Source organism: Gossypium hirsutum, chromosome D08, assembly GCF_007990345.1.
Source record: "Gossypium hirsutum isolate 1008001.06 chromosome D08, Gossypium_hirsutum_v2.1, whole genome shotgun sequence".
Classification (NCBI taxonomy): domain Eukaryota; kingdom Viridiplantae; phylum Streptophyta; class Magnoliopsida; order Malvales; family Malvaceae; genus Gossypium; species Gossypium hirsutum.
In genome coordinates this window covers 50,175,125-50,194,311 of record NC_053444.1, presented here as the reverse complement: position 1 = coordinate 50,194,311, position 19,187 = coordinate 50,175,125, and positions in this window count along the sequence as shown.

The following is a 19,187-nucleotide window of genomic DNA, read 5'->3' as shown; positions in this document are numbered from 1 at the left end:
GTCCTTCTAGTGCCGAAAGCATTTCCCTCAAACGGCTAGCTTTCTTACCCTCCCACGAGTTTCCATTGGTTCAACTTGTTCGACAACTTCTTTCAACATCTTTTAACGGTGCCTTCATAACCCTAGCTCGAATACCAACTGTCACGGGGCTAGAACTTTAGTCTCGTAATCCCTATCGTATTAGGCGATTTCTTTACTTCAAAGTGTAAACTTGAAATTATATAGGATTTTTTTAGTAATTTTTATCACCTTTTTACTTAAAAATAATATTAATCTTGAGTATTTGTTAATTCATTAAGTGGATTTTGCTTAAATGTTAATAATGAACACGAATTTATAAAGTATGTGAATTTGTGCCTTTTATATGATTTTGTGCATAAAATTAAAGTATTTCATGTTATGTATTAATATGTTAAATTTACTTATGCAGTGGCACCATAAAGTTGAGTTTATTATAATGTTGCATGTACATGAGCTATTATTCTCTTTTTTTGGACGACAAGACCAAACTTAATGGGTCATCAAGATGCCACATTGACCCAATAAAAAAAGATGATACATGTTGGTCAAGTCTACAAGCTAGTTGGGTCATTAACTATCCAGTTCAAGAGAAGAGAGGTCCAATCCGGAAACCATAATTAGGCAGACAAGAAATTAATTTTGGGATAATTATTTGAAGTTCCTCACAATTGGGGGAACATTGGAAATCTGTACACAAGATTTGCTTGAGAAACCGTCCACCCCTTGCATGATTCAAGCATGAAACATGCTTGATTAAGCAACCAAACCACCTTCTCTTCCACATATCATGGTCAGTTATAGGAGGGAGAAATCCAAGGGATTGTTGCTGCTATTTTTAGTAAACTTTCCCACCTTTTTCAAGTATAAATACCACACCTATCTCACATTTTCAGTCATCCCTTACTCATCCCTTCATCCCTCATTTTCACAATATTCTTCATTCCGTCTCTTGATCTCTTCATTCACCATGCCTATCATTCCATTTTCCTTTAGTTTTTAGCTAGAAAAAGCTGTGAAAAGATCATCTCTTAGCTGGCCACCTTGATAAGCCATTAGTAAAGGTGCAATAGGAGGAGCGGAGGAAAACACTTTCAATCAGAGTCCGCGAGACTGTCGACTTGGAATAGAGTTTATTCTTCCCTTACTTGTTATTTTAAATTAATTATGTTTGCAATGTGTTTTATGATCTTTACATCAACAATGGTAGCTTAAATTTGTTTAACTAGGTTAATTGCATTAATTCAATGAGATTTGTTTGATTCATGTTTAAAGTGTTTGAAGTGCATACTTAATTTAGATCCTAACTTGACTAAATTAAAGGTTCATAATAACTTTAACGAGCTCTATTATCTTGCATAGTTTTTAGGTTATGTGATTAAACTGTTTCAAACCTAACCCGTCCCTGTTACTTCACATAAATACTAAGAAACCTTTAGTTTAATATGATCAGTAAAATGCATGTTTCACTAAGTAAAAAAGATTCCGAAAGGACTTAATTTGGTTTCCAAACTCGTGAAAGATCGAGTTGCAATGAAATATTTTTCGAACACTGTTAAGCATGATGAAAATTAATCAAGTTGATTAATGTAGTTATCCTAGTCTATTCATGTTATTGATTGTTGAAGTTGTGTTTCTACTACTAAATTTATTCATACATTTAGATAATATGCATACTTAGATTAAAATTGCATTAGGGATCAACTTTGCATCTAGTTAAATTAATCTAGTCATCATCACTCAAATTATTGTGTTTTTACCACCAAATTGTTAACTTATAATTTTGCAATTAATCAATTAACATGCACAATCCTTCATTTACTTACTTATTACTTGAACAACTATGTACACTTGCACAAAATGGGCATTACAGAAACATCCAAGTCAACCTAACTCCCAACAATTGAGGATTCAAACAGAATTCCTCCAATGCACCAACACAAAGCGAAAGTAACTCAAAGATGAAAAAACTTGAAAAATAAACAAAGCCATAGAAAAATGAAAAGCACTAGAAAGAATGTTTGAGTGAATGCTTTCAAGAATTCTATTACTCAAAACTGAAGTGATTTACAATGAGGGAGAGACGCCTCTATTTATATTTGAGCCTCCCCAAATTCAACGGTATAGGTTAAAGTACATCAATGGCTAAAATTAAAAGCTATCTACAAAATCAAATTTCTCTAAGATTACATAATCATTATCTTCTAATATTACAAGTCATATCCAAGATTGCATATCTTTGAAGATTACGTTCTTTATTTTCCATGCTTTATAAATGAGCCTTCAACCTCTCCAAGCAATGGACCAATCCAGTTGAGCCAAATTACCTCGCTTGAACATGATGGATCACACAAGTGTGCCATGGTTGTGGGCTCCCATCCACAACCCATGATAGTAAGCTTTTCTTTATGTTCGCCAAGTTGATCTGCATTTTGTTATTTTCACTTTTCTTTTTTACCCTTACATACTATCGTGTGGCAATTCATATTAAAAATTTAAAATATATATTGTCTATTTTTTTATCAAGATTTTTTTCAATTATAATTTTATTAAACTTTTAAAATTTTGAAATAATCAAATTGAACTTTTTTATTATCAAAACAAACCCAAAGAAACCAAACCAAACAAAAATCATGTATTTAATCACGACCCAAATAAATCAAGGCATGTCTATCAAAAGTAAAAAAAAATACAAAAACAAAAAACCATTCTAGAATTATATCCAGTCATGATGAATGAACTGGCAACCATCTTCATTTCTCAAAACAACATTTCCATGTCAATTCCAGTTCCCCGAGGAGACCAAACGATGCTACCAAAATGAAACCCCAAATCTCAACATCTTCTCCATCGATTGAGTTCCTTTTGATCCCTAATCAGGCTCCCTTTCTCTTTGTATTTCCAGATAAATTTCTTCTCCCCGTTTTAAACTCTCATTTGCGATTAAATGTGCCATCTAATTCACTAATCTTTGATTATACTTGAATAGAATGCTTTGAAAGTTAAATGCAAACTATTTGATGTCTTTGATATAAAACCTGATTTCTGATTTACCAACACTATTGGACTGACATTTCTTAATAATCGTTAATGCATCCCCTTCTATTTCAATCCTCCTCACTCCCATTTGGATCCCCAATCTCACTGCCCGAGTGCATGCACAAGCTTCAGCAGCAAACGAAGATGTAATCTCTTTCTCCAAATTTGCTTGTGAGGCCAGAACCTCGTCGTTGCTGTTTCTAGCAACCAACCCAGATATCGATCGGAACTGATGGCGATTGTATGCCAAGTCAAAGTTAATGCGAACAAAACCATCCTCTAGAGGTCTCCAAGTAACAGACATATTCTGTTTAGTTAGATTCCTAACCCCCAACTCTTCAAGTTCCTAGATATATTTGAAAATCTGTTCAATTATTCCTCTGCCTGAAGTATATTTTCATTCGTGTACTCTTCTATTTCTTTCAGTCTAGATTAGCCATATCGTGCAACAAAAGAGTTGGCATTGATAGCTCAAGGCTCTTTGAAACACCCAGGTAAGCCAATCCCAATCTTCTAGATTAACCTCCGAAATGACCCACTCAAGATTTAATTATTCCCATACTTTAATTGATATAGGGTAGTTTCTAAAAACATGGCCAGTGGTCTCCACCCCCTCTTTGCACCTTGGGCAAATTATGTTCACTCGCAACCTTCTATGTTTTAGATTAACTAGAGTTGGCAGAAAATTTTAGGAAACTTTCCATAAAGTAATTTTATGTTTTTCTGTAAGCTTAAGGGTCTAAAGTTTTCTGTAAAATTTAATCATGTCATTCTGCAACTCAGTAGAATTAGGATCAGTTGTATTTTTAAGTAAAAGTTAGTATCCACTCCTAACCGAGTACTCATCAGAAGCTCACCCCTCCAAACCACTAAATCATCATGTTCCACCAAAGCTAAAGGGATCCACAAAATTCTTTTCCCATCCAGCTCAGAAAAGGTATCTCAACAACTCCAATTTTCCATGTTCTAGTACTACTATCAATTAAGTCGGAAACCTTTGTTACATCAGGATTTCTGATAACCCCATGAATTAAATAATTTTTAGCTCCTGGGATCCAAGCATCATCCACAATAGAAATCTTATCTCCCTTCCCCGCTCGCCAACAAAGCCCCTTCTCAAAGAGAGCCTTTGCTACCCAGATACTCTGCTAGGTATAGGAAGGTAGATTCCCTAACCTTTCTTCCAAAAAATCACAATTTGGATAGTATTTAGCCTTTAACACTCGTGCTAACAAATAATTCTTATTACAAATAAGATGCCAACCCTGTTTTTCTAACAACGCATGATTAAATTTTGCAAGGCTACAAAAACCCAATCCTCCCATTTCTTTTAATTCACATAAACCATTCCAATCACACCAATGTATACCCCTTTTACCATGACCTTTTTGGCACCAAAATTTAGCCATTATGCTTTCTAAGTCTTTACAAAGCGATTTCAATAACAAAAAACACATCAAAGAATAAGTCGAAATGGCTTGTAGGACAGCTTTAATGAATACTTCCTTCCCCCTTGAGACAAAAACCGAGTGCTCCAATTATCTATCTTTTGCTTGACCCTATCTTTTAAAGTTTGAAAAGCTAGTCTCTTTCATCTTCCCACCACATTTGGGAGTCTAAGATATCGCTCTAGATTATTCAAAGCCTTAACACCTAAGATTTTCGAGGCTGATAGCTTCTCACTCTCACTAGTATTCGTACTGAAAAAAGCTGTGGACTTATCATAATTTATGCACTAACCTGAACTATTCTCATATTCCTTAAAAACCTTGTTCAAAACTTGTACTCCTTTCCCATTTGTTTCACCAAACACGACACAATCATCAGCAAAAAGTAAATGCAAAATTTGTGGTCCTCTTCGACTTACCTTAGCCCCTTTTAGCAAACCATCGCTGACCGCCAATTTCATTACAAATAAAAAAAATGAATGGACTCAAAGGGTCCCCTTGTCGAAGCCCTCTGCTTAGTTGAGAAGCCTTCCTAACTTGCCCATTGATGATCACAAAATTCTTAACTGATGAGATACATCGCATAATAAGCTCAATCCATGACAAAAAAACCCATCTTTTCCATTATAACTCGAAGAAAACCCCATTCAACCCTATCGTATGTCTTGCTCATGTCTAACTTTAAGGCCATAAAGCCCTTTTTACCAACCCTTTTTCTGTTTAAAATAGTGTAAAACCTCATAGGCAAGTAACACATTATCATAAATCAGCCTCCCAGGTACAAAAGCACTTTGAGCACTCTTAATACAATCATCTAACACTCCTTGAAACCTATTAGCTTAATCAACTTTTAAATTTAATCACACGTGTTTAGTCTTATATATTTATATAATTTCTTACTCATATTTAACTTTCAATTGTTATTCATATTTTATGAAAACTTAAAAAAATATAATTAATTTAAGATTAAAAAAATTAAAAATTACTTTCTGTTATAAAATAAAAAGATAATATTTACAAAGCTTAAAATATTAAAGAGAGAATGAAAGATTAAAGAGAGAACGTATTTTATTGATCAATCGGAATATTTACAAAGCTTCTCCAAAGTCTTTATTTATAGGCATAAGAAGTATAAATGAAGTAGAGATCTACTTCTAATGACTATTAGAATAGTACATTAAAGCTTATTTTGATCTTGATAGACACCCACTTAATAAGATATTCATTAACACTCCCCTTTGGATGTCCATTGGTAGATAATATGTCTCATTAAGATAAAAACCCTATAGAAAAAATTTCTAGTGAAGGAAAAAGTGTAACCTCCCAAATCCAGCCTAGACGTTATGGCTAAATTGAGAAGGCTACATTAGCCACCGAAATGGCTAAGTTAACTTACGTTACTTTTGAATACTTTAAATAAACTCATTTTAGAGAAAACCGTAGTTGTACTTTGAGTTAGCTTAAAAGTGTTCATTCATTAGGTTGTGTATGTTTAGGATTCATTTTATTGTTAACAGTGTTGTTTTAGAAAAACCGTTTGCTTGTTGCTCTTCTTTAAAGAAAACTCAATGTTAAACTAATACAGCGGAAATTAGGGAACAATGTCAAATTTTACTTAAGCCCAATATCATGCATTTTCCGATTATTATGCTTGAGTAATCCATGCATGCAAAAATCCCCAAATAAAAAGTTACCAAGCCACAGACCAGAAATAATTAAAAATTACAAACCAAAATCAATAAATTCTTAATAATACTTATTAAGAAAAATAATCCGAGGTCCAAAGTGATTCTCCGAATGCCGAGTCCAGTCCTAATTTCAAGGTTTACCTGAAAGGTTAAACACTGTTGGGGGTGAGCTTATGAAAAGCTTAGTGTGAGTCAAACAATTATTTAAACAAACATAAATATCAAATACAGTGAAATAAATTAGCTTTAACAGAAGAAAATAGAACCATCATAGGAATTTCATATCATTACATAGTCATTATCAATATTGATGTCAAACGGTGTATGAGCATAGGTCATCATTCATTCGAGTAACAATCATTAATTTCGATACCATTCAATATAGCGCAACACAATACAACACATATCATATATCAATAACATTCGAATATGTCGTGAGCATGATGCAATGCAAAAAGGTTCCTACCCATACCATCCGCTACAAACCATGAGTTTCCCCAGAACCCGTCATCCGAACTCAAAAATATTATGGGCTTAAGCCTGTTGTGGTTAAAACCACCGATAATAATATGCAGAAAATTCTGCTAGTAATATTGCGATAAATCGTCATTCCCCTCGATACTCTAGGTGTAGTGCACTGACTACGAATAATGCGAACTTAATATGCAACCGGTACTCCACGAAACTCCTCCATCAACCACAAAATCCTAACCCAATGCATATGCAATATGTTACACAATCTCACACATAATCATATCTCAATACTTTTCAAATTCATTTGACATGCTCAGCATGTCCTCAATGATCACATACTTTCAGTAATTGGAAACAGTGTTCCAATATTTCAAATTACCATTGTGTTGGTATCAATCAATATCATTCAATTTCACATACTTTATGGATTTTCATTGAGCATAAATAGCACCCTTTTTAGTACACAATATAACAAATATCTCATGCATTTAAATCATACATAAGCCTAATATCTCAACACATTATATCATTCAGTCAAGCATTCTCATATCCCATAACTCAAATATGCAATTACAAACTCAATCAAACATTCAAACTATCAAACTAGCAATTTTGCCAACATGTCAATCTTTTAAGGCTCGAAACATACATGGTTCGACCATTCACAAAATCAATAATTTGGCTATTAAGTCAATCCAATCAGCAAGATAATTTATCAAATATAACATGATACTTAACATTTTCAAATAATTTTATGAGTTTAGGACCCACACCTTATTCTTCGCTTCCTCGCAGCACACTAACAAATCTTCCAATTTTCCTTAATAATTCCTTAAATGAACACTGTATCAATGCAAACCATACGTACAATTGTTCTTCGCCTTTACAGATAATTTGGAGCGTTTGGGTTAGCACGCTTCGCGATTTGTGGGTTTTGAATGGCCAACTGATCAAGAACGTTTTTCCCCAAGCTAGTCGAGAGAAACGGCAATGACACTTTCTTGACAATATTCGGGATCGATCTTGGAGTTCAAGATTTCAAATTTGGGGATGATTTTAATGAGGAAAATTGACAGGAATATGGTGGAGAATATGTTAACAAATCTTATGGCAAAAAGAAAAAGAAAGAAAGAAATGGTAAAACTAAGTTTAGGTGACGACAACAATGGAAGAAAGGAAAAAGAATTAAAAGCAAAGAGAATAAGAGGAGGAGAGGAACGACTAAGACAATGAGGAGGAGGATTAAAGGATGATTATTAGTGAAAAATTAATATTTATACCTAGGTTAACTAGGCTTGGATGGCCCACACATTAAAACAAGGGGTTTGTATCAAAGAAATTAAATTATTTGCATGGGAATGGAATTGAAGTTAGGACCTCAAGGATAAATTCAGTAATATTTAACCATCAAACTAATAACTCATTCTTGATATAATTTTGAAATATTTATTTTAAAAATATAAGACATGTCACAAACTAGGGTTTAAAGAAAAATTTTCAAAATAATAAAAATTGTGAGAGATAAGGGATTTGAACTTGGGTTTCAAGGAATATTTCACTAACACTTAACCAACAAACCAATACCTCATTTTTTTCCTAAAAATGCATAGATAATCTCAAAAATTAAGGCATGACCACTCTCTCTCAATTCACAAACCTGATTTTACTAACCCCCGATTTTTGGGATGTTACAAAAAGAGTACACATATCTATAATACGCATAATATACTGCCTTATTAAAAACCTTACCAAGAAAACCCAATAGGACAAAACCTAAATTAAGGAAAATAGAGTACAACGCGTATTTACTCCCCCTCATAAAAACATCACATAATATCTTTCACATTCTATGTATTCAATCTTGAATACTAGCTTTTCAAATGACCATTTGAACCTATTTGTTAATTATTTATATCAACATTCTTTTGAAAGTCATGAGTGAGGGAAAATTTTTGGGGAAATATATTTTGATCTCTTTAGAAGTTTCAATAATAATCATAACAAACTTTAATCATGATCCCTCTATAAAAATAAAAATAGGTATTTTGGATCATTTTATAATCCTCTTTCAACTACTATTGACTAAGCTAAATTTACCACATATGTTCAATTATTTCAATTCATATAAATGAACAATTTCCCAATAATTTCAATATGCTTCTGGCATTCTAAATCCTTCAAGGATTTTATTATAAACTTTACTTTATAGTGATTCATAAAAGGTTGTAACAATAACCATTAGACACAAGTTAAATATTTTATGAACTGTTAGTTTAATAATATATCTAAAGGTTATTGCATCCACCATAAAAGAATATTATATCTTTTCATAATCAATGCCAAGACTTAGCAAAAACTTCATATTTTATTTTGTTTTGCAAAACTACTTTATTTGCACCCTCACTGGCTTTATACCTTTAGATATTTGGTCTATTGGTCCAAAAACTCCACAAATTTAATTGTACTCAAGTTGCATCTTTCTATTTTGACCAATTTATTCCATATCTATATTTCTCAATAGATTTATTCAAGATCCTCATTTTATTTCATTATTTCAATAATATTGCATGTAAAACCATTGTTGATCACTTTTATTATCGGTTTGACATTTTCTCAAATTGACATAACTTATTGAGATCTCTTATTTTCATTATTTTAATCTTCAATTTTAGATACCTGAATCTCTTCTAGAGTTTTACTTATTAGTTATGTCTTGGGTCTCTTCTGGAGCACTCGCCTCCACTATATGACCATCTAGAAGAATTTTCATCTTTGGAACCGATCAATCTATTATTTATTCTAACTAATTTTCCTACTAAGACTTTGATTCAAATTAAAATATTAGATGGTATATAACACTTGGTTAATTTCATTAAGTTTGTAAATACATCTGACAGTTAGCTTGTAATGAGTTATCCTTGTTGAACTTTTGGTTCAAATTACTCTCCCTCTAACTCATTACAAGTTATTATTTCTTTCCCCCTAATGTCGGGAAAACTATCAAATCAAAATGGTAATCACAAATCATGTCATAATTAAATCTCTAATACATTCAAAACATCTAATAATACAAATAGACTTAAAATTAATATATATCCCTAACTTTCTTTGAGGATTCACTCATCTTTGTCGTTATGGTGGAGCAATTGGAACATATACACACATACAAAAATTCAAAGATGAGAAATATTTAGATCTTAACTAAAAATCAATTGTAATGGGGAGTATTTATAACTTATTGGCTTGATGCATACAACACGTAAATTAACATAATCTCATGTTGAAATAGGAAGTTTAGTTCTCATAAGTAATGGTTTAGACATTAATCAGAGGCGTTCAATCAATAATCTCTCTAAACCATTATGCGCATAAATAACAAACTTTTACAAAAGTTTTTCAAACTCAATCAATAAAAGACTGAGATATAAACTCATCAATATTAGCAAGATAAATTGTCTTAATTGCATGGTCTGAAATTAATTATTTAAACAAGCAATCTTGCAAACGACAGGTTACAAGTTGATAACACATACATGATTATTTTTTAGATGCATCTACCAAAATCATATAATATCAAAACCATCCACACTGTGGATGAATGGTCCCATATTCATTTCAGAAATACAAGCTATTAAATCTCAATTTTAGCTAATGAGTTTCTAACAATCAATTTTCATTGAGAACAAACAAAAAATGAGAGTTATTTAAATTAAAGAATCTTCTAGTTCTTTAATGAATGTCTATATGAATTCTCAATTAATTTTCGCATCATATATGATCTAGGATGGTCTAACTGGTCACGCCAAGTAGTAAATGCATTTGTATCAGTAAACTTTTGGTTTACTTTAACATGCGTTTCAATTGTACTAAATTGTAACAAATTGATAATTTTACTATCATTTCTTTTACTTTGTATCCACATATAAGTACTATTGTGACATTTACTACTGGAAATATCTAAATCAATGTGAAGTCTATAATGCCAATAAGTCAATAAATATAATTTCCAAATAATTATATGCAATATTCGCTTTAGGGAATATGCCAAAATCTTCAAATGTAGGGCATTTGGTCTAGTGGTATGATTCTTGCTTCGGATGCGAGAAGTCCTGAGTTCGATTCAAAATACTTTTAAAACCCTTTTAACAATAGTTTTGTATAATCAGTTAACTACCAAGAATAATTGTCTAGGTCATGTATAGAAACAAGCCTATACTAAATATATCAATAAATGTCACATCTCAAACATAAAAATATGACATAATGAAAAGTAGCAAATTTTTTTCATAACCATCATTATAAACATATATGAAATTTAATTCAAAATCCAACCATTCAAGCTCATAGAACTTTATTTACAAGTGCTCATCTTATTTCTCTAAATAATTAACAAATGAAATAATATAAAACGTATGAACTACTACCTTTAACAATTATTTGAATTAAATCAAATCTAAATAACCATAAAATCCATTGGTTTGTTAACATAAATTTGCATACTAGATATGTTTTAATCAAATATATTATTTAATTATAAAATCTACTATAACGATATAAATAAATCAGTTAATATTCATTTTCATGAACAAATGAGATTCTTAAAACAATATGTAACACATGTAATCAAAACTTAAAAAGAAAACCATCTCAAAATATTTAAATGATATATCAAGTTGATTTAATATTTAAAGACGTACCCTTTTTTTTGTTCTATGTTGAGTCTTGGCAATAAAAAGTAAGCAAATTAAACTTCAGTAGTAGACTTTGAATCCAATCAAAATCTATTAATAACAAACTTTGAAAGTGGATCTTATTTACTAAGTGTACCATAGGTACATAACCAATGACTCTTCATAAATAAATTGTCTCTTTTCTTAAAAAGTTCTTGGGAATTCTTGTTCTTTTCTTGTGTTATTCATTTTTCCACTTCTGGAGGTGAGAAAATTTATTACGACAATCCCCTGTGACTATTATTATAATCCAATTTACTACATCCACGTTAAAGATTATGTCTTTCAAATTTATTACATATTGTTACATTCTCTTCGGGGAATTGTTATATTTCGTGGTTAAAAATTTTTGTTCAAGCATAAGTAAATTTTTTTTATGATATTGCTACTATAGAAGCACATTTGAATCATAGAAAGTTGAATAAGTTCTCTCTTGCAAGGTTCTCATTAGTAATATTTTTCCTATTCTGAATACTATAGAGTTATACTCACAGTTTTAAAAAACTTGCAACTTCAGGTGCATGCAACCATAATGATCTTTAGATAGATTTACCATATTCTATTACTCATAAGTAGATATTTCATAGTCAAATATTTTGCTTTCAACTGCTTAACGGGGATGATGATAAAAGAAGATCACAAAGATAGTCACGATCAATTCAATTTATAACAAGAGTAATAAATATAAATCAATAACTCAATCCTCTTTTGATTCATATGAAATATAATGTTTTCTCCATTCACAATCCCAATATGATATACATTATAATGAATATCTTTTAAAACTAATGCATTAGCTATCACAAATTTTGTGCTTTTTAGATATTGATATATTAGTTCTTCTAGAGCTTTCAATTAATTTTGTACTATCAAATATTGGAATAATATTTGTTCGTTTCAATATCAAATAAGATAAATATTTTCTATCTATAATGATAGAATTCATTACTACGTTCTCATATCCTTCTTCAAAGAATATTAACAGAAACAAAATATTTGGGCATACGCCACATATGTGGCCAATAATATTTCATATCACATTGATAACATATGTTATCTTTTACCCTTTAAAGAGTTATCTTAAGAACTCTCATTGTTCTCTTATTTATTACTATGTTCTCACTTTTAGTGCTCCATGATTATATCTTTTATTTTCTTTATGTTTGCATTCATTTCGGGGAATGCAACAAATCTAGTAGGACAGACTTCTAAACCCCTCCATCGATTCTTTATTTCATAATCACCATCGCAAAACATGCGTGGATTTCAAATCAAAATCTATCTATCATGATTAGTCTTCAATTATAATAAACATGATCTAATAAATAAATCATAGTAAAATATACTTGAGATTCTTTAACTTCATTGTTATCACCCTGGCTATTATCACAAGTACTATTACAAGTAGTAAAACAGTTTTGTTTTCGTAATAACATTTATAATCTAATAGTAAAAAGAAATCATTTAGTAAACAAAATAAAAATTTTTGTGTACAATGCTTGAAAGTTATTTGATACACATTGTACCAAATTTCAATACAACATATATGTTATAAAGTCTTTTGATGCTCTAATAAAATATTTATAAATTCAATTTAAAAGATATAATACAATAATTTCAAGCATATTTAATAACAATAATTTAATCATAAAAAAATTAATCATCCAAATATCATAATATTATTATTTAAGAAAAGAATCTTAGTTTATAAGAAACCTTAAAGTAAAAATATTCTTAAAGTATTTTTTTATATATAATAAATAAAACTTGGTGGGCCATAAAGTTGAAAGGTTATGTTTTAATACACCTTAACAAAAGTGTTTATTTGTATATGCTATTTTTGACATGCACGGTGTTTGAAATGCATAGTTATAGCCCAACAGCCCATTTGATAAAAAATGTTGTAATTTTATAAATACGGCCTGCGTGTCGTGCCTTGCTACTATTCTCTTGTATTTCTCTTCTCATATTACTCCCTCGTATGTAAAACGAGTTTCTACATATTGTAATTTGCAAGAGTTGCTGTGGGCTAGCCGAGATGGAAGATGGGCCAACCAGTGTGGACTGATAGCTTGAAAACCGGCTTACACCTTTAGGTTTCCTTTTGGTTCTCCCATTGGCTTGGGTTGCGCCACCTTAGTTTATGGGCTATAACTATTGCATTTATTTATTGCTTTATTCATGTATGAGATGCTATGGATGTCTAAAGCATGCCAAATTTTAAACATGTTAAAATTTGATAATAATGAACCACATTAATTGATGAAATCAATTAAATGGCTAAATGGACTAAAGTAAATCATAATTGGTGAGATGAAACGATCTTAATAAAATCCCTCTATTAAAATATTAAGTCAACATAGCCTTCCAATTTTGCCCTCGTTAAGGCCTCGATCAATACTGTGTAGGTTCTGCTAAAGCGAAGTACTAGTATTTATCTTAGTTAAACGCGAAGAATAAACAAGTGATATTCGCAGGTTAAAATTGGTTAATGACTTGACTAGGTTATTCTAATAGGATTAGAAACCTAGAGGCAAGTAATTTGGATAAATCATAAGATGATTAGAATAAGAGTTGTTCACCAAACTTTAGGAGTTACATATGATGTAATTAGCAAGTGTTGCTTACCTAGATAACCATAATCTTGAGAGTAAAGCCAAAGCTGACTTAAGAGGAGGTGAAATATGGATCCTTAACCCACTTGAAATGCTTTTCAAGAAAGCCTTTCTGAAACTAACGTATGAGGGTATTAGTTTTGTAGTAAAATAGTGGGAGCATCATTTAATTAAGTCCTTTTAATGATTAATATAAATTTGATAAATTTTCACACGCATAATTTCATTGTTGTAGATATATTATGGCTGGAAACACAAATACACTATCATTGCGATTGGTCCTTGAGAAGGACAAGTTGAATGGTTTAAATTTTCTTGACTGGTTCCGTAACTTGAGGATTGTCCTCAAACAAGAACGGAAATTATATGTCATTGAACAACCAGTTCCTAACGAGCCACCCACTAATGCCTCGAGGGCTGATAGAGAAGCTTACAGGAAGCATCTCGATGACATGGTAGACATTGGATGTCTTATGCTTGCCACTATGAATCCTGAGCTTCAGAAGCAACATGAGGACATGGTTGCTTATGAAATGATTGAGCACCTGAAAGAACTTTATCAGGGGCAAGCACGGCAAGAGAGGTTCGATATCTCTAAGGCCCTGTTCCAATGTAAGCTGGCTGAAGGAAACCCAGTGGGACCTCATGTCCTTAAGATGATTGGCTATATTGAAAGCCTGTCTAAGCTTGGGTTTCCATTGAGCCAAGAGTTGGCCACTGATGTTATTCTGCAATCGTTTTCGGATAGCTACAGCCAGTTTGTCCTCAATTTTAATATGAATGAGATTGATAAGACTCTGCCACAGTTTCTCAGTATGTTACGAACTACTGAAGGCAACATGAAAAAGGTTGGACCCAAGCCTATACTGATGATCCGTAATAATAAGGGTAAGGGAAAGGCCAAAGTTCAGGCAAAGCCCAAGGGCAAAGCCCAAAGGCAAAGCTAGGCCCAAGCCTGGAAAAGTAAAGGCTGCATTGAAACCTAAAGGAGGGGTGGCTAAGGAAGGAAACTGTTTTCATTGTGGTGTGACTGGACATTGGAAGCGGAACTGCCCTATCTATCTTGAGGAAGTCAAGAAGGCCAAAATAAGCAAAACGTCTGCTTCAGGTATTTATGTTATTGATATTAATTTATCAACTACTACTTCATGGGTATTAGATACTGGTTGTGGTTCTCACATTTGTACTTCTGTACAGGGACTGCAAAGGAGTAGGACTTTGGCTAGAGGAGATGTGGACCTACGAGTTGGAAATGGAGCAAAAGTTGTTGCATTAGCTGTGGGAACATATAATTTATCTTTGCCTAGTGGACTTGGTTTATGTTTAGAGGATTGTTATTATGTGCCCAGTTTGACTAAAAACATTATTTCAATTTCTTGTTTAGACAAAATTGGTTTTGAGATAATTATTAAGAATAATTGTTGTTCCTTTTATCTCAATAATGTTTTCTATGGTTCGGCACAATTGAATAATGGCCTCTATGTTTTAGATGAAATGAATCCCATCTACAACATAAATACTAAAAGATCAAAAATAAATGACTCAAATCAAACTTATCTATGGCATTGTCGTTTGGGCCATATAAGTGAGGAACGCATATCCAAGCTCCATAAAGATGGTTTCTTGGATTCATTTGTTTTTGAACAATTTGAAATATGTGAATCTTGCTTATTAGGAAAAATGACTAAGTCTCCTTTTACTGGTAAAAGTGAACGAGCTAGTGATTTATTGGGCCTAATACATTCTGATGTATGTGGGCCAATAAATATATAGGCTAGAGGAGGATTTCATTACTTCATCACTTTCACTGATGATTTCAGTAGATATGGATATGTCTATCTCATGCGCCATAAGTCTGAATCCCTTGAAAAGTTCAAGGAATTCAAAAATGAAGTACAAAATCAACTAGGAAAAACTATCAAGACACTTCGATCTGATCGAGGTGGGGAGTATATGAGCTTAGAGTTTGATGATCTTTTGAAGCAATGTGGGATTGTCTCACAACTTACTCCTCCTGGTACTCCTCAATGGAATGGAGTTTCTGAAAGAAGAAATCGAACTTTGTTAGACATGGTTCGATCCATGATGAGTCATGCTGATCTGCCGACTTCTTTTTGGGGACATGCACTTGAGACAGCTGCTTTCACACTAAATCGTGTTCCATCTAAATCGGTTCAAAAGACACCATATGAGATATGGACTGGGAAACGTCCCAGTATGTCTTTTATGAAAATTTGGGGTTGCGAAGCTTATGTTAAACGTCAGACATCTACTAAGCTTGAACCCAAATCTGAAAAATGTATTTTTGTGGGGTATCCAAAAGAAACCAAAGGATATTATTTCTTTAATCCCACTGAGAAAAAAATACTTGTTGCTCGAACTGGTGTCTTCCTAGAGAGAGAATTTGTTTCTAGAAACGGAAGTGGGAAAAAGATTGAACTTGATGAAGTTCGAGAATCGCAAAATACTACTAAACCAGAGATAGAACAACAGCAAGTTCCACAAGGGGTTGAGGAACAAGTAATTGCTGTAGAAACACAACCACTGCGTAGATCTTTAAGGGAACGCCAAGCACCTGAGAGATATGGATTTCTCGTTACAACGCATGGTGACGTTCTACTGATAGATCAAGATGAGCCTAGGACTTATCAAGAAGCGGTGACGAGCCCAGACTCTGAGAAATGGCTTGAAGCCATGAGATCTGAGATGGATTCCATGTATGAAAACCAAGTATGGACTTTGGTTGACCCACTCGAAGGGGTTAAGCCCATAGGGTACAAGTGGGTTTTCAAAAAGAAAATCGACATGGATGGTAATGTACAAACATACAAGGGGCGATTAGTCGCTAAAGGTTTTTGCCAAGTTCATGGTGTTGACTATGATGAAACCTTTTCTCCTGTAGCTATGTTTAAATCCATCAGGATCTTGCTAGCTATAGTTACATTTCATGACTATGAAATCTGGCAGATGGACGTCAAAATAGCTTTCCTTAATGGGAAACTTGAAGAAGATGTGTACATGACACAACCTGAAGGTTTTGTCAATCCAAAGGATGCTGGAAAGATATGTAAGCTACAAAGATCCATTTATGGATTAAAGCAAGCTTCTCGAAGTTGGAATCTTCGTTTTAATGATGCAATCAAAGAGTTTGGTTTTATCAAAAATGAAGATAAGCCATGTGTTTACAAGAAAGTTAGTGGGAGCACTATAACATTCTTGGTACTGTATGTGGATGACATACTTATCATAGGAAATGACATACCTACCTTACAGTCTATTAAGACTTGGTTAGGAAGTTGTTTTTCTATGAAGGACTTGGGCGAAGCAACTTACATCTTAGGAGTAAAGATCTATAGAGATAGATCAAGACGACTACTAGGTCTAAGCCAAAGTACATACATAGACAAAGTACTGAAAAGGTTCAGTATGGAAGAATCTAAGAGAGGATTCCTACCTATGAGACATGGTATTTCACTCTCGAAGGAAATGTGTCCTTCAACTCCACAGGAGAGAGAACGAATGAGTAAAATTCCATATGCTTCCGCTATTGGATCTATCATATATGCCATGTTATGTACCCGTCTAGATGTCTCATATGCCTTAAGCATGACAAGCAGATACCAAGTAGATCCCGGTGAAGGTCACTGGACCACAGTCAAGAATATCCTTAAGTACTTGAGAAGAACTAAGGATGTTTTCCTACTATATGGAGGTGAGGAAGAGTTAAGTGTAAAAGGTTACACTGATGCTAGCTTCCAAATCGATAAGGACGACTCTCGATCACAATCAGGTTTTGTGTTTTGCCTTAATGGTGGTGCTGTGAGCTGGAAGAGTTTAAAGCAAAGACAGTAGCCGATTCTACAACAGAGGCTGAGTATATTGCAGCCAGTGAGGCAGCAAAAGAAGCGGTTTGGATCAAAAAGTTCATTACTGAACTAGGGGTTGTGTCTAGCATATCAGATGCTATAGAACTCCGATGTGATAATAATGGAGCCATTGCACAAGCTAAAGAACCTAGATCTCACCAGCGATCCAAACATATACTTAGGCGCTACCATCTTATTCGAGAGATTATCGATCGAGGGGATGTAGAGATATGCAGAGTACCTACAGATGATAACATTGCTGATCCCTTGACCAAGCCTCTGATATAGCAGAAGCATGATCGTCACACTAAGTCACTTGGTATTAGATATATAAGTGATTGGTCCTAGTGCTAGTGGGAGATTGTTAGAGTATGCCCAAAGATCAATCATGAGATGGTTGTAATAACATACTTGATTTATCATGTTTATTAATATAAGGCGTTACCATTATTACTTCAGTTTCTTTTCTGTGTATAAAAATAAACTGTTTTATAATAATGTCCTGAGAATAATATGATTATTCTTAAAAGTTCCTTAGTCAAGTATTATTGTTGGATAGGACAACGATAATGCATTAAGACTAACGTGTAGTTGATTGATGATAAAGAGTTGTCATTGATATGGAATGTCAGAATCATTACATGAATATGTGTTAGAGAACAACATATTGGACTGAGCCGTTATGAGTATGTTTCTTGGATTATTATGTAATTGTCACGACATTACTCATAATGATTAATATTTATATGATCCTCAGACTTGAGATCATTATAATCCCAACATCGTGAGTTGCATATTTTGATACAGTCAAACGTACACCGTAACTAGTTGTTCTATAAAGACTGATGTTGGATATACCACAATCTATGTAGAGGGATATGGTTGGTCGATATAGGATAAGTCCCTCCTACATAATGGGAGTAATATCTTAGGCCACTTGATTAAGTGAGACTAGAAATGCATGGCCATGCTCAAATAAGTTGATATTAGATGTCATACTTATTTGTATATCGTAGTCTGCTTAAGATATCAAGGAATATGGAATGGACAATGCAAGTGTGACTATTCCATGACTTGTGTCCAATCCAGAGATAAAGGACTTAAGGATTATTGCATAAAAGGTTAATCATAAAAAAGGTTATGTCGAATCATGATCTCTTGTGACTTAGGTAGCAATGATGCATTGCTAGATGCCACTCATTGTTCGTAGCATTAGAATCGTTCTAGTGTTACTGCTAACGCTACAAGAACCTACAGGGTCACACCCTATAGTTGAAATGAACGGAATAAACCATAGTTGATATTGGTT